We start from the raw sequence: 8,272 nt of genomic DNA, 5'->3' as shown, positions 1-8,272 counted from the left end.
TGCAATCAGCAATAGACCTTATGCACATGACGTCATTTCAGTAGGGCGCCCTCACCTAGAGGTCAAAAGGAGGTTGTTCATTGGCCAATACTGTGCGCCGCACGTACAAATCCGTGCGTCTCGATTGTTTTGTCACCTCTTTTCCTCTAAGATGGCGGCTGAATGACGTCAATGCATAAGGTCTATGAGCGTTTTCGAATCGAAGGCTCAGGCTCAGGCTTGGGCTTCAGACTGATGCAGCCATTTTGAAGCCGCGTACGAATCGGAGGCTCCGGATCGGGCTTCGAATTTGAGGCTTCGATTTTGGCTGAAAACAGCGCCAGGCGAAGCCTCCTCAAGAGGTGGCTTCGCCAGGCTTCATGACGTCAGATTCGGGATGATAAATCTTTTTCTTGCGGCAGCCATTAAAATCCTCGGTTACCGTTCAATAAAATTGACAAATTTGGCTCTTTTGATTGTGTTTTACTATTAATAACAACAGTCTTCACCTGATATATCACCCATGAGAAGGCGAACAATTTGCATCAATGATATTAAGGTAAGTTTTGATATATAATGTAAATTTTTATGATAATTTACTTCGCGTTAAAAATGACGTGTGCCCATAAACTTAGTGCTGCATCTAATTCGTGAAAATTGTCTTTTTGTTTTATTCTCAACATTTACTGATGAAGATAAGCTACATTCGGGAATTATTTGACAGCATAATATTTGTGAAAGTAGGGCCTGTCTTCTTAACTTGGTTATGGTTTATTTTTCGTTGGCAGAAAATTAAAATTCCTTGTCTGCTGATTAAAAACGACAGTTGTTTATTATTTTTTATAATCCCAAGGCCGAGAGCTGGATAGTGATATTATTAGTTATAAATCTTGCGGTTTCGTTTAAGCTGAACCGATTATTTTATATAAACATTACATTGAACACTCTTGTTACTTATGAATAATATTTCGCTTTGTTCCTTTTTTTCAAGAATGTTTTTGTTGTAGGCCTACTTTTTTAATAATAATATTTCATATTGTTTACTTCTGACTGATGTACCGGGTAGTAATTTATTTGAGTTTTCTGAAGGGAAATACATTTCTTGGCAACTAAAAAAAAAGGTTACATGATTACATAAATTTAAATATTAGCCATGAATGAATGAATGATGATACATGTACACCTGCATCAACTTATCAAGCAGAGGCTATATGGGTTAGGTGTTGAGATGGGGGGGGGGGGACTTTGCTAGAAAAACACCTTTTGCTTGTGGATTAAGGATTCCAACTTTTTTGTAGAAGAGGACTGGCATTCATCAACATTCTTACTTGTATTAACTTTCATTGTACAATGTAGAGTTGGAAGAGTGACTTTGGTGTGAGGAAAACCACCCGGCCGAGGTTCAAGTCTAATAGGGGCAAAAGGATACTTGAACACTGCCCATATCTGTCAGGTACGGTATGAATCACAAAATTGGTTTTTACCCATATACACCAATGTGTGTTATATAAGCACTGTATACTCAGTACTTACCTGAGTTTTGTGAAAACAAAAATCACAGGCAAATTACTCAGGTGGGATTCGAACCCACAACCTTTGCAATTCTAGAGCAGTTTCATGCTAAACTAGACCACCGAGTTTGCCCAGTAGCTGAGGCAGTTTGAATCCTAAATTTTAGCAGCCGGAACTGCAAATGATATTAAAATTGCACCAGGTTACGAGTATTCAGTTTGGTTTTTACTCCGGTAAGTATTGAGTATATAGTGCAATTACCACATCGGTGTGTATGGGTTAAAACCAAAATGAATACTATAAATATCAAGGCTGTGGTATTATTCACTCAGAAAAAGACGACGGTCTAAACCCACCCGTATACACTGTGCGTAGTGTGTAATCACACCGCACGACCCACCCGTATACACTGTCACAAGTTTGCTGAAGTAATCCGCACTCGTACCACTAACCGCATGCGGAGGCTGTGTACGGGGGCGTCGTGTCGTGCGATGTGCCGGATGTGGTTAATTTTACGCTCAGTGTACAATGTATACGGTAGTTGCGTTTTTTCGGAGTGACAATTTGACTGCCTTAGCAAGGCTTAGCAAGGCTAACCCGACATCCTTTTGAGATGTTTCCGATAATCAGTGGTGATCTGGAGTTCGAGAGACTTCCAAGTCAATCCCCTCTTGAATGTTAACCTTTGTTTTTTATATCTAAGGGGGGGGGGGGGGGGTAATAGAAAGAAAACTCTCTAAACCAACATTAAATCCCAAGAGCTAAAAATCAATTTTGTTTAGATACATTGTACAATGATCACCCAAATGGTATGATAATGCTATAATTTTGCAATTTATAATGTTGAGGGCTGCGTTGATTATTTGATCATACATGTACTCAAGCATTGATTATTTGTTTTTATATAACACCCAAGCAGATCCTTGCCATTTGATTGGAGGATTGTCCGTCACGTGATAGCAAATAAAAGTACCATTGCACGCTGAGTCACTCGCCGTGCTTTTTCGTTCCATCCGAAAAGTACCATTGCACGCTGGCACGCTGCCAGCGTGCAATGGTACTTTTCGGATGGAACGAAAAAGCTGAGTAAAAACATCACTGCGTGCGCGTGTCTTTGGTAACGCAGCAGGTGTTACTGCAAGAAGGCATAGTAAAATTACTAGCATTCGGCTTCTACAGTTGAAATTGTTTGTTTTGAAAGTTGTTTCTTTCAATCAAAATGACAAAGTTCTACTTGGATGTTATATAAAACAAATAATGAATGTTTTTCATTCGTGCAATGGTGCGAATATGTTCATTCGTTGAAAGCTGGAATGTTCCATTCAACTCGGCTCCGCCTCGTTGAATGGAACATTCCATCTTTCAACTCATGAACATATTCGCACCATTGCACTCATAAACATTCATTATGTGTATATTATATAACACCCAAGCCGATCCTTGCCATTTGATTGGAGGATTGTCCGTCACGTGATAGTTCCATCCGAAAAGTACCATTGCACGCTGCCAGCGTGCAATGGTACTTTTCGGATGGAACGAAAAAGCTGAGTAAAAACATCACTGCGTGCGCGTGTTTGTAACGCAGCAGTGTTACTGCAAGGAATAATATTAGTAAAATTACTAATACTAGCATTCGGATTCTACAATTAAAAATTGTAGGCCTACGCTTTGTTTGTTTTGAAAGTTGTATCTTTCATAATCAAAATGACAAAGATCTACTTGGTTGTTATATAAAACAAATAATGAATGTTTTTCATTCGTGCAATGGTGCGAATATGTTCATTCGTTGAAAGCTGGAATGTTCCATTCAACTCGGCTCCGCCTCGTTGAATAGAACATTCCATCTTTCAACTCATGAACATATTCGCACCATTGCACTCATAAACATTCATTATGTGTATAATACTCAAGCATTGACTATTTGATCATACTCATAAGATTGTATCTTCTTCTCATTTCAGTTATAAGGATCTGCAGAAAAGCATCAATGTGAGAAGCGTAACATGTGCTAGCCAGTTCAGCATCAAAGCAAAAGACCTGTTAGTTCATTTCAGAACAATATAAGATGTCACCAGTAGGCCTGGGCAACAAGTGAAGTTTACTACTCATCTAGTGTCAAAAACATTGTAGTCACGACTTTGACACTAGTTGTGACTATTTTAAACTCCTAAGATACATTGCGGCAAGTTGTTTGCCGCAGGCCCAATCAAGTAAAATTTGTGCTAAAAGGATTGAAGTTGTAGGGAATAGGCAAGAGCGACACAATGGGAGACTTTCCAACGCTAGGTGGCAGCAGACTTACCGGGTAAACTTCCATTGTTTACGTAGTTATGAGCTTGCACATAATTCTGCGAACATGGCTTTACCCGGTAAGTCTGCTGCCACCTATCGTCCTAGAAAGTTTCCTAGTCGTGACTGTTTTTTAGTAGTCATGGTAGCACGTCGAGTAACGTGAGTAGTTGAAAAATGGTATTTGTAACTCGACAAGGCAATCAATAGTCTCCACTTCGACACTTGTCTGTCACACTAGTCGCTCAGGCTTAGTCATCAGTAGAGGAAATATCACTGGTGATTAAGCAGAAGCAACTTCACCAGTGTCGATAAAGATATAAAGCTCAATTCTAACTCTGTAAAGTAACATAAAGCAAACTGACCTGTCCTTATTTGAAATTTTTTGCTAGCAACTATTCTACAGCTGAAAAATACAATTAGAAAAAAACTTGACAATTCCGAAATACTAACCTAACAGTTGACGAAATAATCATGTTTCTTGACTTTAAAGTGGAGATCATCATAATTGCAATGAACTTAAAAGTTGTTAAGTAACCTAAAATTTTCCCAGCCTAATGGGAGAACACAAACAATTATTTATTAGCACCGTCTTTGTAATCTTAAAAAAAGTTATTTAAACAATCAATTGCTGTAAATTGATACTTCTTTTGTTTAAAAGTAACTCAATTTATGATAAAATAAAGTTTTCATTGTAGTGCAGTATAGCTTGTATGCAGTTTTTACTTGATAGTCAGAGTAATGTTATTTTTATTCTAAAAGAATACTATAGTTTTAAAATAACAGAACATACCTTTCGAAATTTCCCTGCTTTCCAGTTTCAATGCAAGGCATGTTGTTGACATATATTACAACAAAATAAAGCTATGTTTTCAGAACATTTTTGGTCCGTTTCGTTGTTGATGAAAACAACCATCATTTGTTGGCTTTCACTAAAATAAGTCATTTTACAATCAAGTGAAGCTTAAAAGTGGGCTGCTCTAAGTTATTGAGGTATTTTTACAATATTAAACCATCAGAAAGCAAATATGCGTTTGTTACAATACAAATGGTATGATTTTGTGTTTTGTGGTGGTGTTATTTTTTGTTTTGTTTTACAATCATTAAATAAATGCCTCACACACAAAAAGCAGACGACGCACGTTTGTTCTCGTGCATTATTATTTCCCCCATGATCCACCACGAGGGCCACATGAAGCCTAATCCCGTGAAGCCGAAGTGTTCGAAACAATTTCGTCGCCATGTTGTTTATTGTGAAGCCTAAGCCTCACTGAGCCGGAGCCTGAAAATCCTAAGCCTGAAGCCTCAAGCCTGAGCCTTCGATTCGAAAACGCTCTAAATGCGCTGAAAATGCAGGTTAAAGGCCGAGCTGCGTACACAGCGCATGGAGCCCAAGCCGTGTTTGAGAAAGGCCCCAGGACGCGGCTTCTTGTTATGTACGCAGCGCCTTTTGTACGCGCTGGACAACTGTAGTGTGCGCGGATGGCGCCACGCACAATCAACACGGATCGAAAATTAACCCGGAGGTGGTCACACTAACCGGGAGGTGTTCACACTACGGCTTTTGATCCGTGTTGGAATCATCGACACGGATAGAGATTTATCAACCCGCCTCCCAGGCAGAGTTGGTTTCGACACGGATAAAGTGCCATATCCGGATCGACACCGTGTTAAAAAGTTGTAGTGTGAAAAGGTCAGTGCACATTATCCGGATCGTATCCGTGTCCAACACAGAGATTTTTTGTAGTGTGAAAAGGCCTATAAGAACATATAACTCTATGCCCCCGGCCCAACCCCGAAGTTTCTACACGCTCGCGCTTTGACTGTGACGCAACAAACAACACATTCCCCCAACCCACGGGTACCCGGAAATTGACCCCAGGATGCATCAATTCAGCAGGGTGCGCGGGCACCACTTGACGTGAAACAACATGGTGGCGCCCTAAAACAACAATGGCGGCACCTGGCACAACCTCGTCCTCGAGGGGGGCGAGGTAACCGAGCGCAAGCGGATAGTAGGATAGCGCAGCGCCGCGGGTAGGAAGTTGGCGTTCAACTTTAATTATATAGATTTATGCATGAGGTAGGCCTACGTCACAATGCTACTCCAAAACGAGGCGATGGGCGCAGCCACTGCAAGTGATGGGATATGTGCGCCCATAGCCTCATTTTGGGTAAGAATTATGACGTCATGCATAATTATTAAGAGAGGCGTATACAATAAGCCTTTTTGAGGTATGGCGGACGTGATACGCGCGTCACACGCGGCGACTGATGCCACGCTCACCATGAACATTTACGTGTAAACGCCGCGTCGGTAACAAAAATGCGCACTTCACTGAATAACACGCGTTCTATTTTTATAGTCAATACGCACAAATTTACTCAAACCTCATAGTGTTGATGCGACTAGTCTATATGACTTTTTATATACCTCATTAAGAGAATCCTCTAATCTGATTGGTTGAAAATGGAGTCATGGAAATAGCTACGCCCCCTTCTTCTACCAAGATGACGTCATTGTGACTATGCCCGGGGCATAGTCAATTGACTATGCCTGCTCTGAAAATGACGCAACTTTGATTTGTATGATGTACGACTAGCGTTCCGTGTCACAACGCGACCAACCTCGCTACCATGGGCAGCGCGCCGTATCACCTGCTAGCTTTGCGTACTACTCTAACCCCTGGGAGGCAAACTCCGATCCTTGTCTTTGATTGGCTATCATATACGCGCACAATTTAAAACGCCGTGCGTCTTCAAAAAGCTCTAACGACGAAACGCATGCGTATAAAGATGTACGTATTCACTTTTTTTTTTTCACGCAACACTGAATGCCAAGGCAAGTTTATGACTTTTATAACACACAGCGCGTCAAGCGTGTGCGCGACTAATGCCCAACACAGAACGGATCAACCACAGGACTAGTTGTAATATCCCAATTATATTTGGATATTTTTGACTTCCTTCCAGGGGTTATGATCGAGACAGGCATGCTGGGAAAAAATGGCACGGCGAGATAGATCAACCCTGGAATTGACCTTTCACCGTATAGTCAGAATGTTGTTGATAAGAAGAATCTTTATTCAGTATATAAAAGAAATATTGACTGCTTTATAAATCGGGGAACAGTTATATTATAGGCCCTCGGTGATGTCAAAACCATGGCTATGCCCCTCATAGCAGTCAATATTTCCATATTATATAACTGACATACAGATCCTTGTCATTTGATGGTGGGACTTACTTCACGTGACATTCACTGTTACTCCCATCCGCACCGGCGATCAAAAAGACCTATTCGCCCATGGGGAATAGCATTTCCCATTCAACAGTTAGGATTATCCTTGTTCCCAATGGTCATCTAAGCGATTCTAAGCATGTGGATTGGTGTTTGTGGTATATGATGGGGATTATTTCCCTGGTGAAGTAATGGAAATACGTGAAGAAAATGACTTATGTGGGTCATTCCAACGCACTTTTTTACCTCATGTCTTCCGATTTTGATAAAAATTGCTGTGATTGTAGGTCCTTATGAGCAATGAATGCACAGCAATTTTTAGCCCGATCGGACTTACCATGTGGTCAGGGCAGAAACCACTAAAATCTGACATTTTTAGGGTAAAATACTACCGTTTTGGTAAAAATATGTCATAACCATGTCGATTCTCATCACACATATGCAAATTTGGTATCAAAATGATGAGAATTGCATGCTCAAATCAGTTCTTTTGTCAAAAATTTTTTTTTCTGAAATGTAGGTCACTGTAATCTTCAATATGTTATCGTGACCTTTGACCCAGTTTTTGAAATAATGTATCATTCCAAAAATCAATGAAATAAAAATCTCTTGATAGAGCATGTCTTCCTCTATCGAAATCCACTAAGAATCCACTAAGAAACAGTTGGGCTCTATTTTTGTACAAGTACCGTGATCTTTAATATGTTAACGTGACCTTTGACCCAATTTGTGAAACAATGCATCATTCCAAAAATCAACAAAATAAAAATCACTTGATAGAACATGTTTTCCTCTATCACAATCAACCAAGAAACAACTGGGCTCTTCAAAATTTACAATTTTATTACCATTTTTGTACAGTTGTTTCTTGTTGAGGGCTGATGTGGTTTAACCAGAATCAGAATTTAAACTATCAGCAGTGACACACCCAGGATTTATTATTTTTGGGGCCATATTTTCCCCCAAAATTTCTTTCGAAGATTGTAAAACAAAAAATCAAAACAAATCAAACAAACAAATTGAATACCTTGGAGGGGCTGGGATCAATCCCCCAGACCCATCGTCCCCCACCCCCCCCCCCTTTTCGGGTGCACCACTGTGATTATTGGTGATCCCAGTTAGAGATTACATCAAGGTTGAGATGGAGAAGCTGTCTGCCTTTCTTCAGTAGATCACAAACTTATGCTGTCTTACTTTAATGAATCTTGAACAACAAATTAATGCATAGTAACTTTCTGAGAAATCCTCAAG

General features: G+C 40.1%; 1 long non-coding RNA gene across 2 annotated transcripts; it reads left to right on the top strand.

Annotated features, from left to right (window-relative positions):
• Nucleotides 1-232: 232 nt before the first annotated feature.
• Nucleotides 233-4,658, top strand: LOC117291097. 2 transcript variants are annotated; one of them, XR_004519119.1, is made up of 3 exons: nt 233-538; nt 1,336-1,432; nt 3,453-4,658. It is a non-coding gene; the product is annotated as an uncharacterized LOC117291097 (long non-coding RNA). The 2 variants fall into 2 exon arrangements; XR_004519118.1 differs by having other exon boundaries at nt 234-538; nt 3,460-4,658.
• Nucleotides 4,659-8,272: the final 3,614 nt, after the last annotated feature.

Source organism: Asterias rubens, chromosome 6 (genome assembly GCF_902459465.1).
Source record: "Asterias rubens chromosome 6, eAstRub1.3, whole genome shotgun sequence".
NCBI lineage: Eukaryota > Metazoa > Echinodermata > Asteroidea > Forcipulatida > Asteriidae > Asterias > Asterias rubens.
Note: the sequence above shows the minus strand (reverse complement) of the source record. Positions and strands in the feature narration are given on the sequence as shown.